General features: G+C 43.6%; 1 protein-coding gene across 5 annotated transcripts in view; it reads left to right on the top strand.

Annotated features, from left to right (window-relative positions):
* The window catches only part of Kcnk2 (potassium two pore domain channel subfamily K member 2), a 176,864-nt gene that overhangs the window by 72,102 nt on the left and 84,815 nt on the right, over positions 1-19,947 (top strand). The window lies entirely within an intron of this gene.

Raw genomic sequence — 19,947 nt, forward strand, 5'->3', positions numbered from 1 at the left:
TCCTTACATTTGACATGCCACCAAAAAGCGTATCTTTAGTAGATACGGATGTCTGTCGAGCATGGTTCCGAGGTCTCACCTTGGTGTTTGTTTCTGGAAGGTGCTGCATCAGACAGTGACATTTGGCTCTTGATTTCAGCAGGCCTAAAAATCCATTTCATGAGGGTAATTTTAAGTAATTCTGTTTAATTAACGTTGTAAAGGCTGTTATTTTGTAATAATGCCGGTTTTTCTGGGGCAGCTGTTCAGTGCTATTATGCTAATCAGTATTTTTTTGACAGGACAGGAACTCAGCTGTACTCTCCGCGTTACTCAGGACTCCTGAGTCACAGGCAGCTGCTGTGTGCACTCTTGTAGGCGTGTGTGCCTCTTAGTTGCCTTGGTCCTTCCCGGATGTAGCATTAAACTCTCCAGACAAGCTTTCCAACAGGGAGGTAATGAGAGCTGGCCTTACGTGGGAGCCAGACCTAAGTGTGTGCCATAGAGTTTGAGGAAATACAGAGTACAAGCAAAAAATAGCAACTGACTCTGGAAGGGGGCGGGTCTACCAGAAACAAAGTTGGAGTACATCTTAATGTCAGCTGGACATGACTTCTAGGGGTAGTTTTGGGATTTGGGATCTAAAGTAGCGGCTGTCTTGTCATCTCTGTCCTTTCAGAACTGAGAGAACGAGCAGTTAGCATTTTCCTAAGAGCACAGTACTGGTGACAAAATAGATACCGTATCTGTGAATTTGGGTTTCTCTGACCTTGATCCCTCCAGTGTCTTTGTCGCTATTTTATAAATAGCACCAGCCCTCTAGGATCAGAGGTAGCCATCCTGACACACGCATTTCTTTGAGGAAAGTAAGCCATATATTGGATTCTCCATCCTGAAAGGCAGTCTGTCCTGACCTCTCTGGCTTGTCCCTCTTTGTCTGAATTAGTCATTGTGGTCTGTTCAACAGAGATGCTTACTATCCTCTAGCTATCACGGAGTGAGAAAAATTCTCTTCTTACAGTAGACTGGACAATCCTGAATCCAGAGGACAGTATCAGAGGGGCTGTCTTTGTTAAAGCGCTCATTCCACCCATCACCAAATGAAGCTATAAGTAGAATTTCAATCACAAAGATTCAATAAATTAAGCATGGCAAATCCAGCACACATCTGTAGAGTAGTAAGGAAACTTAAGATTTTTTTGTTTGAACGTGAATGAGTCTCCCATGAAGTTAAAAATATTGCTAGCATAGTGGTGTATACATGTTATCCGGATGCTCAGGGGTCTGAGGCAGGAGGACAGTCTGGGCTGCATAGTGGGGTGTGATGTCAGGGCAACTTGAGATACATGCTGAGCCCTTGTGTAGAAATATACTGTGTGTGTGTGTGTGTGTGTGTGTGTGTGTTTTAACGCTACAGCATTTGTGTAGTGTGCTTAAACCTTGGGTTCAGTCGATTCCCAGCACTAGGAGGAAAATTTGCATGCATTTATTGACTGCCTACTTTGTTCTTAGCTCTGCTTTGTATAGAACAATAAAAATGTCCCTTTTCATCAATTATTTTTATTACACATATTATTTCATAACATGGTTGGCTCAGCTTGCAATGTATCATGAATGTATACCTAGATCTTTACCATAGAACTATAGGCATGTTTTAGATGGCTTTGCTGTATATCATTTATTAGAGAGATCATATTTTTTAAATGATTGTCTTGCTTAGACATTTTAATCTATTTTTAACTTGTGGTACAAAAGCATAATATGAAATCTAACCTGTTAATTGTTGAGTGTATGGTCCAACGTTGTTGATTATGTGGTCATTGTTCCATGGCAGATCTCTAGCAATGTCTCATCTTGCCTGGCTGCAACTCTGTACCTACCAATCAGCATGTCCCCTACTTTCCCCATGACCTCAGACTTGGATATTAACACTCAGATTTCTGCTTGCATGCACTTGACCACATTATATGTCTCCTGTCTATGGAAACACACTTGCCCTATGTGACATCCTCAAAGGTCACCCATAGGATAGTGTATGACAGGCTTTTCTCTTTGTAGAGGTCAGAAAATACTCTGTTTCATGTGTATGCCCCATTTCCTTAATATGTTTATTAGTGAACATTTATGGTTTTCCCACATAATTGGATGGTTGTGAGGAATGCTGCCATGACCATGATATTGTACATGCTTCCTGCTTCTTTGAGATTCTAGGTTTCCCCAGTCAACACACAGAAGTGAGGTTGCCCTTTTCCATAGCTGTGCCATTTATACTGCCACAGGCTCAGACACTCCTTATTCTCATCAATACTTGCTTTCTGCTATTTGATGGACACTTTCCCAAGGGGGGAATGTGAAGCAGTCTCATTGTGTTTTCAATTTAGGATTTCCTGATAGTGATGTTGACTATGTCCATTTTAGTGGTCCATTTGGTAGAGTGTTTGCATAGCATGACAAAGCCCTAGGTTTGAGTCTCAGCACTGTATAGAGAGGCTAGCCTAGCCCACATGTACAAGAGCCTGTCTTAAAATAAAACAAACAAAACAAAACTTCTTGCTCATTTGCATGTCTTCTCTGTAGAGCTATTTATTTATTTTACCCATTAAATTTTTTTTGACATTGAGTTGTATGAGTTTCTTATCTAGGCTGGTTATTAGCTGTTTATCAAACACATGATTTGAGACCATTTTCTTTCCTGCTGCAAAATGATATTCATTCTGTTGGCTTCTTTCCTTCTTGTAGCTACCCCTCTCCCGCTGTGTGTGTGTGTGTGTGTGTGTGTGTACATGTAAGTACCTGTGCATATGAGTAGAAGCCAGAGGAAAATCTCAAGTGTCCTTTGCCTCACTCCCTTGAGACAGGGTCTCCATGTGCACCTGGATCTAGACTTGCACCAGCAAGCCCCCAGACATTGCCTGTCTTTATCCCACACTGCACTGGAGTGACAGGCTTGAGCATGGTCAGGCCCAGCTTTTTACCTGGGCTCTTGATACAGATCTCAGGACCTCACACTTGGGCAGTGACCATTTTACCCATTGAACCATCTCTCTAGCTTCTAGAAACAACTCTTTAATTTGATGTTGTCCAGCTTGGTCAATTTTGATTTTTCGTTTGGGTTTTGGGGATACATATATTAACTTTGTCAAGACTACATTTTCTTCTAGGAGTGTTGTAGCTTCTGTGTTAGCTCTACTGACTGGAGTTGCTGTTTGGGTATAATGTAAAATAAGAGCCCGGTTTCATTCTTGGCTTGTGGCCATCTGACTTTACAAATGCTATTTGTTGACAAGACTAGACCCTCCCTTGACATCCTTGTCAAAGATCACTTAACTGCATAAGTGTGGGACTATGAGGAGCCCTGGATCCTGTTTCATTGGTCCATATATCTGTCTGTCAGTACCATGTGGTGTGTTTTATGTAGGAAATGTCTTTTCTGTTTTCTTGTCTCCAAATTCTTTCCTTCCTTAACTGTGTAACATATCTGGATTATAGAGCACTTTAGGCTTACAGCAAAACAGAACAGGAAGCAGCGTGTTTCCTCAACACCCCAAGTCCCTTAGGTGTAGCTCTCCTCATCTCCACTGTCGTCTGCTTGTGTGACACAGCCGTTAACTATTGATGAGTATGCATCATGTGAGGCTCATTGTTTATATTAGGGATGACTCTGGTGTGTACTCTGTGACCTGGACACATGCATGGCGCCATTTGTGCACCATGGTAATATTAGACAGTGTAGGGTCACTGCCCTGAAAGTCCTCCATGTCTTGAGAATCCTCAGCACTCTGTGCCCCAGAACCCCTGGAAGCCACTGGGATTTGTTTTCATTGTTTTTCTGTGTGTGTGAGTGTGTGTGAGTGTGTGTGTGTGAGTGTGTGTGTGTGTGTGTGTGTGTGGTAGGAGAGGGAGGTCAGAGGTTAACATCCATGCCCTTCCCTGTGATTGCCCGCCTTATGTGTTGGGAAAGGTCTCTGAAACTAGTTCACCAGTTGGCTAGACTGGCTGACTAACAAGGTCCTGTGATGAGGCTGTCTATGTCTCCTGGTTTTTCTGAGGGGGCCTGGAATCTGAACTCAGGTCTCCATACTTCCATGGAACATATGTTACCCACTGGACCATCTTTCCACCCCCAGCTTTAAGGTGTTCGCCATCAGAGATGACATAATCAATTATCAAAGCCAACTTCACAGCTTCCTTTCTGAGCTAGACATTTTATTGCTTTTTCTCCCCTGATTTCTGTAGCTGGATTTCTGAATACAGTTGGTGAGCATAGGTCTCCTCACCTTGCTCCTTGGATGTATTGCCAATTTTACCAAAAGCCTTTGTTGCATATGTCCATCCACTTGATGATGTCTCACTGAGCTTTGAGGTTTTTGCTTTTCTTTCTCCCTCCCTCCCTCCCTCCCTCCCTCTCTCTCTCTTTCTTCTCTGGCCGGATAGTTGCATACACACTATTTTGAGCTCACCCTTGCACAACTTTCACTAAGTCTGCCGTGGGACATCTCCAGTGAACTTTCTGACTGACTCAATTGTAGTCCCTTCTTGTTTACATAATTGTAAATCTTTTTGTTGATGTCTTCATTTAATTCACGTTTTCCTAACCTCATTAAACAGCTTTCTGTTGGTGGTTTTGTATCTTTATCAGGGGGTTTATATCCATCTGTTTCTTGAGATCCATGGATTTTGATTGAGTCATGTTTCTCCTTTCTTTATGCACTTTGTAACTTTCGTGATGGCCCCTACGCCCTTGAAAAACAGTCCATGACCCCTCTCCCCCAACACACACACCCAGAGGGATTTGAAGGACTAGTTCTTATACAGGAAGATTTTTCTCTACTCAGTCAGAGCTCCTGAGACCATAGTGAATACCCTTCACTGGACTTCTGTAAGTCATTAGCTAGAAATGGACCCATCCCCCTGACCCAAGCATCTAGTCTCTTACTCCCTCTAGTGTCTGTCAGTAGGATTACAGGATGCTCCTGGACCAGCAGTGACCCCCCAGGCCTTTGGAATCATGGCTGTGTTAGATGTAATGGAAGTCAGCTCTTTGGGTAGCCCCTGGAAAAATCACCACCTCAACATACACGTGAGGTGCCCACCCTGCCCACCTGGAGCAGAAGAGAAATGGAAGTTTCTCTCGTGGGCCAGAACTGGACTAGGGCTTGTGTTTGGTGAGCCATGACAAGCAAGCACTGTGAATTTTCTTGCTTTCTTTGGTTCATCAGGTTTCATGGTTTCCCAGAGTGCTGGGGACTCTTACATGGCTCCCTTTTCCACATGAAGGAGTGGCTATGCATATTGAGTCCTGAGTCAGTGGCAGGATGAAGAAGCAAGTACTTCCTGTCCCTCAGTCTCCCTGGCATCACTTTCCTTGAAGTTTAGGGCTATGAAGGCATGAGCAACTCAGGTGACAATTGTTGTTGTTATAGAAACAACCATTAAGTATGTTTGTGAGTAGAAATACATAAGGCAATTTCAAAGTGCTTTGGACGTTGTAGAAAAATACATCACTGTGGCTAATTAGAATGGCAGGTAAGGAGATCAGGGAATTTAAATATTCCGACACAGACTGAGCATCACAGCGGACCCCAGCCTCCTGGGGTCAGCTATTGAAGCTTTGAAGCTTCAGGTTTCTGGGTGCAAAGAACTGAAGACTAAGCAGGCTTGCTAAAGGTCACCAAAGTCCTAGATTCTAGAAGAGAAGAGAGAGAACCAGTCATTAGCGCCTCACCCGTTTAGGCGGGGTTTCCATTTATAACTTAGGACGCTGGACAAATGGAATGCTAAGAGACCTGGTAGGGCTACAGCCTTACGGTTGAATAGGCCAGGCGGTGGTAACTGCTGGAAAACCATGCCAAAGTGGAGACAGGTTTGCTCCCGCACGGTTCTCCCACATAGCTTCAGGGTCTCCTGTCTCACCAGCAGGAGCACACAATTGCATTGTGGGCTGAGAGGACATGAGGACAACGACTTCTGGGATACCTAGGGCAGACTGGTGCATCAAGGTCTCTCCATCAGCGGCTTTAGCAAGATCTCCATGAATCCGCCCTGTCGAAGAGTGGACTCCCCACCCTCCTGCTCTTGAACTTGGTGCCCTTGCTGAATGAGGATGGACAGTTCGGCAGATGGGAGTGACCTATGTACCCTACCTGAGTAGACGTGTCAGGCTTATTTGCTGCACTGGTGCCTGTGAGGGTGACATTCTCCTGTCCGCCTGAGTGCTAACTGAGGGATGAGTTTAATTGCATTTTTGTGTGTCAACTCCTGGACAGGTGATATGGGTAACTCTGTTCAGTGGCCATGAGAAAGTGGAAGGAGTTCTGTTTGGTCCTTATCTTTCCACAAAATAGAGTTCTTATTTTTTTTTAAAAAATGTCCTGCTGGGTGGTGGTGGCGCACGCCTTTAATCCCAGCACTCGGGAGGCAGAGGCAGGCGGATCTCTGTGAGTTCGAGCCCAGCCTGGTCTACAGAGTGAGTTCCAGGACAGCCTCCAAAACAACACAGAGAAACCCTGTCTCGAAAAACCAAAAAAATGTCCTATATTAGCCTATGTTAATTATGTATGATGACAGGCCTTTTGTAACCATTTCATGCATATGTGTAGCGTGTGTTGGTCATATTCACCCCTGCACCGCTACCACTATTGCTACCCTTGTTCTCTCCTTCTGTTGATTCTCGTCTCAGCCAGGCCCCCTCTACTTTTATATTGTGTGTGCGTGTGTGTGTGTGTGTGTGAGAGAGAGAGAGAAAGGGGGAGGTGAACTTTGAGTTTTACTGGGGTTGGTGTGTGTGCACGTATGACACACCTATGAGTTTCACTGGGGTTGTTTAGAATTTTTCATGATTGGTGAGTGGCTGGGTATGTCTGGAGAGAAGCTAAGAATCCTAGATGAGAATGAATTGCAATGTTAGGGGATGTTCCTTGTATATTATTTTTGCTGTCTCCATTTTGTGACACTGAGCCAGGAAACATAGGCCTATGAAGAGTTTTGCAAGCTCCCTGTTCTCGGCAGGGTTGGCGACTTGCTGGGAAAGTTCTCTGCAGTGTGTCAAGAAGCAGGCCCTGGGGTCTGAAAGCACAGAGTCCTGGTGACAGAGTTGAGTCAGCCCTGGGTAGGTGATATACAGATGCTCTCCCCCATGACCTGAAACAAGATCTGCCAATCAGTACTGGATTGCCTTCTTTTGGGGGGGTGGCAGGGTTTGGCGTTTGTTGGTGACTAATTTGGCTTGTAGGAATTTTGTTGATTCAAATACAGATTTGTTAACAGATCCCCTTGTTATTTGTCACGTGTGAGTATACACACAGCTCTGAACTCTCCACCTCTGCTGTGAATTTAGTTCCATGCTCAAGAAGGACAGGCGACAAGCCATTTGTTTATGAGTTAGAAAAGATAGCTGTTTTGCAGAAACCTGAATGCATGCTTTAATGCATTTCCCATGATGCCTTACACAGCTGGAGGACACCCTCTTTTGTATAAGCCTGGGTCTGCTGTATATATACCGGATAAATGCTATTTGAAAGTCAAGCGAGTAGAGATCTCGGGCTTGCTACTGGAAAAAGCAAATGCCATTTTCTTAATTGGAGAAGGGTGGTGCATGTAATTAACTGGCCAAGCAAAATTTCCTAAGTCACATTTTAGACAAAGAATTAATGCCCCTCTTTATTTTCTTTTGAGACAGAGTCTCATGTAGCCCAGCAAGTATGGAATTTACTATGTAGCTGATGTTGGCCTCTAACTAAGAATCCTCCTGTCTCCACGCTAAGCGCCGGGTTGCAGAATTGTGTCGCCAGGCTGAGCTTATTTCTTCTCATCAGTTAGGAACCTGGGCTTTGGAGCCATAACGTGTACATGTATGTTGGTTGTTGTAGAATCCTGTAAGCAAAATATTGTAAAAACATGTCCTTAGCTGCTGTCACCCAGTGTCTTTCTCCTGCCTGCCAAATCCTGTTTGGAAGACAGTGTCTTTGAAGGGCCCTCCTAGAGCAGCGTGTGACTGTAGTTTGCCCTGTCCCCTCTTCTAGAACCCCTTCATCCTTGCTGTTTGAATGGCCTCTGGCTGCTTTTCTTCTGCGTGTGCCTCACCTTCCACTCCCCTCCTGGATGTCCTCCTCCCCCATCTTTCCTTTGGTTAATCCCACCACACATACAGACAGGGGTGCAAGGTGGTCATGGAGATAGGGTTTCATATTCCATAAGTATTGCTGATCCGCACAGGGCTCTAGCCTCTGCACAGAGTGGGGGAGTGTACATCCGGGCGCCTCTGCCCCATCTGTGTTTCCTGTGTGTTCTCCTGACTCCTTCAGCTCTGCAAAGACTCAGGGGTCTTTTTCTTCTTCATGTTTTATCTTCTCTGGTATAGGGTGAAGTCTTCCTGCCAGCCTGGTTCCAGAGCCGCATCAGTCCCAAATGAACACACGGGAGGCTATATTAATTATAAAGCTGTTGGCCATTTTCTTGGTTTCCTACTGGCTATCTCTGACTTAAGTATTTACCTCATAATTGCTAATCTAAGTATTTCTCTTACCTCTTACTTCTATGGTGGCTACATGATGACTCCCTGTGTTTCTCTTTCCCAGAATCCTCCTCGACTCCTAGTCCCTCCTATCTTGCTCTCCTATTGGCCAACAGTGCTTTATTCAACAACCAATAAGAGACAGATTTACAGAATGGCATCTCCCATCACTCTACTTACACTGTGTTCATTGTGTTGAGTGTCTCAAGTTCAGACCCTGATTTATATATAGCATCATTTCCATCAACCCCTGGCACTCAGATGCCAATTGCATAAATGAATCTGAATATATCCAGTGTGAATATACTGCCTGAAGATAAACTGAGAGATACCAACATTATTGAAAGGGGTGGAATCCCAGCTCTCCAGAGGCAGAGGCAGGTAGAACTCTGTGAGACAGAGGCCAGCCTGGTGTATCTAGTAAGTTCCAGGGCAGCCAGAGATATGCAGTGAAATCCTGTCTCAACAAAAGGGCTTAGGGCTGGAGAGAGGACTCAGAGGTTAAGACCACCGGCTGCTCACCCAGACCTGGGTTTGACTCATGCCACTGCATGGTGATGTACAACTGTCTGTAACTCCAGTTGTAGGGGATCTGATGCCCTAGTCAGACCTCTGTGGTCACCAGGTACACATGTGTTGTACCCAAACATACATGCAGGTGAGCCACTTCTAAAAAGAGAGTAGCTCTGAAGACTTCAAATTGCTTGAGATCATGTTTGTGCTGTGTGATAACAGTGGAAGAAAGGATGGAAGGGCTACAGATACTAAAAAGTAAATATGCGTGTGTGTTGCAAAAGTCACTCTGGTTTAGGGACTAGGGGTTATTTTTCCTTTCAGCAATTCATCTCTGAGCATCAGACAACTCAATACTATTTTTATCATCAAAACCATAAGTGCACATGACCAGAGAAATCAGCTCCAAGTCCCAGAAGTGCAACTGTTTCTGGCCCTTTGATGACACCCGCCCCCAGCCCTGTTGTCTCTGTCTTGGGTTTTAAAGTTTTGTTTCTACTAATAGTAACTCAGCTTACACTTCAAAGAGAGCAATAAAGAAGCTTCACACGTCACAGGACATAAAAATAGTTTTGACCTGCAAACGCGCACTCCCTAAATAGAGGAGAAGAGTGATCAGGTAACCCTGATGCAGCTGTGGTGCAGAGTCTCCCCCGTAGCCAAGGCTGCTCTTTTCAGGTTAGAAGAACTGGGCCTCCTTTTAAATAGAGGGTTAAATTTGGGTCATTCCTTCCTTAAAAGCCCATTTTACAAACAAAATAGGAAATATATTTTAACTCAAATTGTTTCTACTAATGATCAATAAATTAAAAGATTATTTATATTACCCTTATTACAAAATACACCCTAAGAAAACCTTAATGCCATATTTTCCTAATATCTAAATATAATGTGATTTAATTAACCATGTTTTGTATTTGATTATGGAACACAACACTGTCATTTCTATTTCTTTTTTCAAACCTAGGAGGTTGGGTAGCCAGACAAGTATCGGGCCCATGTGGCTATACAACTTCTGAAAAGCCAAGTTTCATACGAGTAGCTACAAACCCACTTTTAACCACTAGAAGCGAGATCATATGTATATTAGAACGGTATGATGATGTCAAGTCATGAACACACAATGTTAAGATAGGTAATTGTCTTAAATACCTGATGTATCTCGATGTATCAGATGTGTGCAAAAATTGGACACAGTTTGAGTTTTCAACAAGAATTCAGTAGTCAGGATTTTCAGAAGATAACTTTCCTAGTGACATGAGATTTAACTTGAATTAGCGTTAAAGCTGCAGCAGTGGGTGTCACCCTGAAGTAGAAAGCATGATAATTACAGTCTGCCCATTGACATGCCAATCTATTTTTTTGCATGCCAATATTAAGCTGCCATCTTACATGCCACAAAATTGCATGTATTAGCAATTTTGTATTTCTAACCCAGTTATTGTCAGTTGCATCAGTGCAAAGCTCAGCTGTCACCTCAAAGGGAATGAGAGAGAGTTTATCCTAGAATCATATATGAGCAATCACGGGCTGGAACCCAGTTTCAGGTTCCTGAGATAGCATATTCTAAAGTGGAAGTAGTTTCATGATTTCTAAAATAGGTACAAAGAAAAGCTATGGGAACAGCTAGTGCGAAGTTTAAAACAAAGCAGGGAGATCTAATGGAACAGGTCTCCATGTAGTCTGAAGGTTGTTTTAGCTTTTGGGTTGGTGGGAGGTAGAGCTCTGATAAATGAATGCATTCAAAGGCTTTTGATCAGTTGTGGAAACGTTGTGGGATCTAACACAGAGGCTAGCAATCAATGAATGTTAAAGGGACCAAAGACAGCCCAAGATCTCTTTACTCTGGATCTGCCGCATTCCAGCTGCTCATGGTCAAGAGCTCTAGTCAGCTAGTCGGCCTCCTAGAATCTTCCGCACAGGTGTAGCTTCATTTCTGGGACCTCCAGTCCACAGATAGAATACACACACACACACACACACACACACACACACACACACACACACACACACACACACACACACACGTTCTATTTTAAGAGCATGTTGCTGGTGCCATGTGGTGTCAAGTCTGCTCCCCTGGTGGGTCTTCAGGGTGTGGAGGACTCCGGCGCTGTGAAGATAACCCCACTCAGATACACCAGGCTTTACCTGAAACATCAGGATACAGAGGAAGGACGAAGGGAGAGTATAGGCCTGCCTCCTGAGCAGTGGCGTGAGGGATATGACCTGGGGTGGCTTTGCCAGCAGCGACGGAATGGAGCCGGCGCTCCAGCTGGTTGCCTGCAGCAGCCCAAGGAGCTCCCTTACATTTTTAGGGGCCTCAGTGTGAGTAAAACTAGATCTCTGGCTTTCACACAAAGGGGGGGGGGTCAGGATGAGCCCGTGTGAAGGAAAAACGGGGTTTATTGAAGGCATTTTGATATACCGGGCTGAGGGATTGGCCCCTGGTTAAGAGCCCTTGCTCCTTTTGCAGAGGACCTAGGGTTAGTTTTCAGCACCCCCTCTGGTCCCCGTGGGTACCAGGGCTACACATGAAGCACTTGAACATAAACAGGCAAAACTACCCATACACATAAAAGATAAATCTTAACAAAAGATATTTGATATAAATTCTGAGCATGCCATTAACAGAAAGAGATGCTCAGGGAAGGGATTGGGCATGCCCAGGCGTGGGTGTGGCCTCTCCTCGAGGGAGAGGTGCAGATTAAGCAGGCTTCTGCTTACATCTCAGTGCTTCTTACTCTTTCTTTTGATGGGTTGAGATGATTGCGTGGCTCAGAGATGCCTTGGGTGAGATTGCCATCTCATAAAATAAAACCAGTGGTTTCTGGTGAGAGTCCTAGAAATTGCAGGTTTTGATCTGGGCAGGCAGAAAGGCCTTGAGCCTTGTTGACTGTTCTGGGATTCTTGCTGTTCATGTGTCAAAGGGGTTTGAAGTAGAGGGCAGGAATTTACAGTTTCCCCTACCTTTCTGTTCTGTCTTAGTTTTATAAAGCCATGCTACTGCCCACTGGAGGAGTCTCGTTCTGATCTGTGTGCAATGGCCAGAGAAGCAGCTTCCGTGATGGAGACTGCCTCTGACACCGGAGGAGCCACTTTCTGCATCATTGTCAGTATCTGTAAATAACATTCGGGACAAGTCTGTCCTGCAAATTTTGTAGTGGGCAATCCAATGCAGTGGTTCTTAGTTGATTCATACATGCTAGTCAGGGTTTGCCAGGCTCCACCGGCGCAAGGCCCATCCTGAGATCGGTAATGCAGGGCCTCTCTGAGTAGTTCCCTCTTGATGAGGTAGTGATTGACACAGAGACCCACAGTGGACAGTGCGCAGAGAGGGGGGACTTGGGAGCACTCAGCCCTAAGTGGAATGTCTTCACCAACCTCCCCCTCAAGACTCAGAGATCTTTGGGGAAGAGGAGGCAGAAATGGTGGAAGATCGGGAGGTGGTGGGTGACTCCCAGAAAATGGTGTCTTCCAACCACACCAGGACTCTGAGCAGAGACTGTGATGCCATCACAAGCCCTGTATGGGTTCAATGCAGCACCAAGAAGGTAGAAGAGCAGACACGAAACCCCACCCCTAGTCAAGAAGTTATTTGCAATTGGTACCTGCCGGGAAAGGGAAAGCCACATTTCTCCAATGGAGTGTCACTGCATGTAGAAACCGCTCTCCCGGGCAGGCCTTGTGCTCAGAGGTAGCTGGCCAACACAAACAGACTCCATGTTGCTCTGTTGTTTATGTGGGCTTTTTGTTTCATCTTGTTTATTGTTTTCTTTTTGTCTTATTGTTTTTTTTTGTTTTGTTCATTTGATTTTCTTTTCTTTTTTTAATGGAGAAAAAACCATGAAGTTGGGTGGGTAGGGGTGTTGGGAAGATCTGAGGGGTGTCAGAAGAGGGGGAGGAAGATGATTGAAATATATTGTTTGAAATAATTTTTTGTAATGATAAACTTCAGAATCATCTAGAATCAGGTTATGATTACGTTGGCACATAGCCAGAGGTGAAGGAAGAGGCAATTAAGCCTGCAGCCTCTGGCTGTAGAGTCTCTGTGTGATTGTGTGACGCTGAGGTGATGTGATTATTTCCATGCTGCAACAATAAATCACAGTGGTACCCACCGTCACCTTCTCACTACGTTGGGGACAATGCAAGTGTCAGTTGTTATTCCGGTTTTCTTCAAGGTTTTCAAAATAGCCTTTCTTGTGTACTACAGAGGTCAGATGTGGTACTGGAAGTGTGTAACTTGGTTTCATTTATAACCTCTAAGGTAGGAGTGGCTTTCCCAAGAGCAAGTGGCTGCAGATAAAATGTCTGTCACCGTGCATCACAGGAATCTAGCAGGCAAATGCTCATGTTCAAGGAGCCACACACATGCCAGTGTAAACAACTTTAGCATTGTTAGCAACTTATTAGAAATACTATCCTTCTTAAAAAGGAGCAAAGACCATTCCTGAATTCTTAGTTAAGAGAAGTTTCTGTTGAACCTGTTCTCTGTGCTTCTCTGATGCAACCTAAGAAGTGGTTACCATCTTACTAACCAACAACTGGGGTACAAACCTAAGTAGCTACCACCTTTCTAACCAACAGCTGGGTCACAGACCTAAGAAGTAGTTACCATCTTTTTAACCATCAACTGGGGTACAGATCTAAGAAGTAGTTACCGTCTTTCTAGCCAACAACTGGGGCACAGTCCTTTTTCATTACAAAAATTCAAATTGGGTTTGGAGAGATGGCTCAGAGTTGGCGCATGCTACAGCTGTTGCAGAGGACCTGAGTTCTTATCACCCACGTTAGGTGGTTCACAGCTGCCTGTGTTTTCAGTTGCAGGAGATCCCACACCTTCCTCTGGCCTCTGTGGGCACCAGAACACAGATGGTATACATAAACTCACATAGAGGCACACAAACACATAAATAAAACTTTTTAAAATGCCTTTTAAATATTAATACAGCCCCACTTTTAAGATTTTAGGTGTTGTTCTATTTAAACTAAGTGCTAGTTATGGTGTTTACAGGGGGGAATTTGTAGAAAACATTCTGTTTTGTCCTGAGGGATGTGAACATCTGTGTGTTGGGAGAAAAGGTAGAATTGAGACCTGGAAAAATGGCTCAGGGGTAAGAACACTTGTTTAGCAAGCATGAGGACCTGAGTTCGGATCCCCATTACCCATGTAAAAGCCGAGCACAGCTAGGCAGCCTGTAACCCTAGAGCTGTTTGGTGGCAGAGATGGGAGGATCACTGGGTCTAGCCTAGCCAAAGAGTGGTGAGCTCCAGGTTCAGTGAGAGACCAGATCAAGAGAAAGAGGTGGATAACGATGGAGCGGGACACCCAGGCCCTTCTCTGACCTCTGCATGTATGGCATAGTGGGGTACACCTGCTACACAGGCAAGGCATGACAAGACTTGGTAAGCATTTTCATGTTTAAATTTATAGTAAGACCAGTTTCAAGGCAATACATTCTTCAGGTCTTTGCTGGCCATCACACTAGGGGAGACATGCTTCTGACTACCAGCTGGCCCTGGAATCTGTGGGCACAGAGCAGAGGCCCATGTCTCACCAATGTCTGATGCCCAAGCCAGGTAGAGTGCCGGTATGACAGATGGCATTGCTGCATTCATTTTTCACAGCTCAAGAACGAGCACATCACAGTTTGAGTCAGGCACATTGATTCTAAAGCCAGCATTGATACAGAGACCAAGATTTTCTGTCATGATCTTTTTGACCCTTGTCATTCCTGAAACCAAGTAAAACTGACTGAAGCCATATGCTCTGCTCCTTTTTCATAGAATGCACTCATTTTTTTGTTTTCATTTTATTTGTTTTGTTGAGTTAATCTCATTGTTGTATGAATGTTTCTGGCTCAGCAGGGTCCCGCTGCCACTGAGAACCCCAAATAAACACACAAGACTCATATTAATTATGAAACTATTGACTGGTGACTAGGGTTTTTTATTGGCTAACTCTGTCTTAATTATTAACCCATTTCTATCAATCTGTGTCTTTCCACATGGTCTTGGCTTACCGGAGACTACCTGGCATGTCCTGTCTTCCCAGGCTCACATGGCAACTCCATCTGCCTACATTTCCCATAATTCTCCTTGTCTTCTAGTCCCTCCTATTTTCCTATCTGGCCAATCAGTGTTTTATTCATCAACCAATAAGAGAAACATGCATACAGAAGGACTTCCCCCATCATCTCATGTATACTGGCTAGCTGAGGCTAGCCTTGAACTTCTTATCCTCTTGCTCCCACTTTGCCAGTGTTGTGATAACGCTGCGCACCACCATACCCCAGCCTTCACACTCCATCCATGAGGTGTCAGGGATGGAAGCCTGAGCTGTGTGCATCCCAGACAGTTGCCCTGAGAGCTGACCCAAGTCCCTAGCCCCCTTGGTGCACATTCTGTCAACTGAGTAACAAATATACGAATAAATCCTTGGTGATTATCATGTTTTTTTTTGTCTGTAGAGCTTAAACTTGGAAGCCTGTTCTTAATTAACACTAAATTAACATAGAATTTTGTCTTAGGGTAGGTATGTGTGATGTTACATTCCTTTCATCTCAATCCAGACTGTTCAGACCGCTTATAAATTACCCATGCCATGTCACTGGTTCCATGTGATTTAGTAGAAAAGTGAGGGTTTTTAAGCTTATATGTTCATTTGTGTATATGCATGTGTGTGCGGATGTATGCACACATGTGTACACATTCATGTGGGGGCCAGAGGTCAATACTGGGTGTCCTGCCTTGATCACTGTTTATCTTGTGTTTTGAGACAGGGTCTCTCAGTGGACCTGGAGTCTACTGATTCAACAAGAACACTGGGCAGTGTGTCCCTTACTGGGAACCTCCTGTTTCCCAGATCTAAGATTATGGGAATCTGCTACCATGCCTAGCTTTGTACATGGGTATTGGGATCCAAACTCGAGTTCTCCTGATCACTCACAAGCTCTTTAACGACTGAGCCATGACTCCAGCACCTGAAAAGTGAATTTTTGTCATCAGTCCAGCAAGCCTATCACTTTAGTTACCTACATGCACAACTAGAAAGAGTTCTCCTGAATGTGTTTATTGAGTGCCCTTGTGACCTAAGCTGAGAATGCAGTCACAGGCTCAGAGATCTGCGTTGGTGCCTAGGAGAGAGCACTAGTCTCCTTGGGCTGTTGGTCAAGAGGCTTGTAGCCCACATGCAGATGGAAGTTTCTGTCCTGCCCAGTCCTGCAGTCATTAAGTCCCAAATAAACACACAGAGGCTTATATTAATTATAAACTGTTTGGCCAATGGCTCAGGCTTCTTATAGACTAGCTTTCTCTTAACCCATTTCTATTCATCTATGCATCTCCACGCCATCTTAGCTTACAGGTGATTCCCAGGCTTCTTACTTCCTTGGCAGCTACGTGTTGTCTCTCCAACTCTGCATACTACCTGTCTCTGTCCCTGTTGGGATTTCCTGCCTGGCTAAATTCTGCCTGCCCATTGGTTGAAATAGCTTTATTCATCAACCATTAAGAGAAACTATATTCACAACATACAGAAGGACCTGCATGTAGAGTAAGTTTACAGAGCTGTGGGGGAATTCCTCCTGGCAAGCCCATCTGCTGGGCTTTTAGTTCACGCATGAGCCTCTACTTGAGATCACAGCCCTGTGGTGGCTAGTCACAGCCTCTCCACTCACCCAAGGTATTCTGGATGCTGGCTAGAGCGCCACCTTTGTCTCTTTGAATTTAAACGATCTGTGGATGTCATCCACGAGTCAGACTGGCATTTCACTTCATTGTAGGCACCAAAAGGAACAAGATGAAATGATAGAGTGGACTCCAAAGGCTCTGCAAATCAACTACTGCAGGGATTGGCTGGCCACAGTCCTTGGGTGGAGTCTAAAGTTGCTTTGCCTTCCTTACCTTTGATGTCTATGTTTTTATCATGGCTGGCCTTCCCCATCGATTTGCATGACAAACTGACACTTGTTCTCTGAATAAATGGAATAAATGGACGTGTTGAAGAAATGTCTATAAAATAATATATTTTATGGGTGCAGGTGCCTGTGAAGTCCAGAAAAGTTCAACAGATGGCCCGGAACTGGAGTTACAGGCAGTTGTGAGCCACTGAACATGGGTTCTGGGAACTGAACAAGTGGCTTCGGCAAGAGTAGCAAATACTCATAACCACTGGGTCATCGCTCCAGCCTTTGTTTACCGAAAAATGCTTCTTAAAGTTTTATTTATGTCTTTCTTTAACCTGCTGTAACAAAATATTTAAATGAAATTTGCTCACCAATATTCAGTAAATTTAATAACACACCATTCTATTTGTTGAGAGTTTTGTATGAGAAAAACACTGCTTTCATTGCTCTTACTCAGCTCTGCTGTGGGGATTGATACAAAGATTTAAAGCATGGCTTTAGAGAAACATGAGGTAAAAGGCCATAATATAGAAGCAAGCTTTCTCTGGGGGTAGAAAACAGGTTTGAACAAACACAGAGAAATAAGGAGTTCAGTCAGTGGTTCTCCAGTTTGATCCCCAAGAGCTTCTTGGAGCTATGACAACATCAAATCAATCCTTGTTCATTGTTTGAAAGATTTGTTTGAGTGTGTGTCTTGTGTGGGTGTGCGCATGTGAGTGTGGGTGCCCGAGGAGGCCAGAAAGGGGCGTCAGAGCCCCTGGAAAAGAGTTACGGGAAATTGTGAGTGAGCCATCCTATGTGGCAAAACCAAACCCAGGTCTTCTACAAGAGCCTTCTATGCTCCTAACCACCGAACCATTGTTCCAGTCCCCAAATGAGTTTTCTTAGTATCATGAAGATGTTTTTGTTCTGTTTTATTTGTATACATTGCAGTTTTCTGGAGATTATGTGATGGGCTACTCCCAGCAGATTGATTGTGGAAGTGTGTCTGTCTTGTATTAATACATCTGTCTTGTATTAAGCCAGGTATTAAAAATATTCATAAAAATCGCAAAGCCACCTCTCTTCTCACTACTTATTTGCAATAAAGACCAATATTTATAATTTAAACATACACAATAAAAGTTTACTGATTTCTCCAGTAAGTGGTGAGGCTACAAAATGGTTCTGAGACTTAAGACTTTCAAATGCTGATAACACAAAAGGTGAGAAATATGCGTTTGCATATTCAACACTGGCAAATAAATTTTAACTTAAAACAGAAAAAAATGTCAATTCTTCAATAAGTAATCTCTTTGGAATCCAGAACAACACCCCAGCTGTGTTGCCTGAGATGAAGTAGAAATTTAAGCTGTGGCCTCGGTTGGAAGTTCAGACTGCTATGGGGCTGTTCATTTTCCTTTTTATAGATTTCATGTATTTCAAATATGTGGATGCTTGGTTTGTGTGTGCTGAGAGTCTGTAAAAGAGAGAGAGAGGGGAGGGCAGAGGAGAGAGAGTGGGCAGGAGGAGAGGTATACGTAATACCACATGAGAGATTATGAGCCAAGGTCTTTCTCTATATAACCTAGCTTTGAGCTTTCAATCCCCCTGCCTCTGCTTGGAGTTATAGATATGCATCACTGTGCCTGACTAGCATTTAAAATACGTCGAATCTGTGAAAGCAAAGTTTGCATAAAACTACAGAGAGCATGCTTTTTATTTTTAATTTTGTCTGTGCTTGCTGCTAGGGACAGAACCCAGCCTTAGTGTAGGTCACATAAGTGTTGTATTATCAAGCTATAGCCCTGGTCTGTCTCCCTCCCTCCCCACCCTCTGCCTCTGCCTTCTTTTCTCTTAGTTTTGAGACAATGTCTTGCTAATTTACTCAGGCTGGCTTTGAATTCACTCTGTGGCTCAGGCAAGTCTTGAATTTCACAACCTTCCTGGTTTAGCCCTTGGAGTAGCCATATTACAGGTCTGCTACACCAGTTTCAACAGAGAACATTTAAAAAGATTGATGCTGAAGGGAAACCTTCATTATTTGCCACTAAGGACAGAGTTTGACAAGCAGAATTAGCTTTCTCAGAACCGGCTTCACTGCATGCTGTGCAGAGTTCGCATGTGAAGCCTTTTTCATTCACAGAATGGAATGTAAAACACTCATGTCCAGTATTATTTACAATAGAGAATATATAACCTAAATGTCTGTTGTTGGTCCAATGAAGATAAAGTGTTACTAGCTTTAGAATGACTGCTAAGGCTTTGACTATTATTGGGGGACAGTGTAAACAAAGTCTTCTGGATAATGACTATTTTCCATCCAGCATTATAAAATATTAATAATTTTTAATGGGACTAATTTATTTCTAGCAATCTCTCCCAAGGAAATGTTAAGAAACAGGAGTATTTATAAACAAATTTATTTGCAAAAGAGTATTATATAATACAGTGTATTCCTAACAGCACATGCCTATGTACTAGACTATGGTAAGTATGGGACTAGCAAGCAGAAACAAGGGAGGCAATATTACTTATAAGGGCATTGTTAAATAAGTTACTAATTGCTTAGCATTGGTTAGTGCACAGTTATTTCTTGGTCATTACCAAGTTATTATAGTTGAATAAGAATAGATAATTCGCCGGGCGATAGTGGCACATGCCTTTGATCCCAGCAATCAGGAGTCAGAGGCAGGCAGATCTCTGGGAGTTCTAATCCAGCCTGGTCTACAAGAGTGAGTTCCAGGACAGGCTCCAAAGCCATAGAGAAACCATGTCTCGAAAAAAAAAAACTAAAAAAAAAAGAAAAGATAATTTAGCATTTAAAATAGTTTATGAATCTAACTATATAAAAGATATTGAACCAAATGTGATGATGCATGTCTGTAATGACACTAGTTGGGAGGCTGAGAAAGAAAAATTGCGAGTTTAAGGGCAGCCTGGGCTGCATAGCAAGACCCTATATCAAAGAAACTATAATGAAAAAGGCTATCAGAATTATCCCCCTTACCATGTTAACAGTGATCCTGTCTATCTTCTGGAATAGTGAATATT

This window comes from Mesocricetus auratus, unplaced genomic scaffold (assembly GCF_017639785.1).
Source record: "Mesocricetus auratus isolate SY011 unplaced genomic scaffold, BCM_Maur_2.0 Super-Scaffold_100676, whole genome shotgun sequence".
Classification (NCBI taxonomy): domain Eukaryota; kingdom Metazoa; phylum Chordata; class Mammalia; order Rodentia; family Cricetidae; genus Mesocricetus; species Mesocricetus auratus.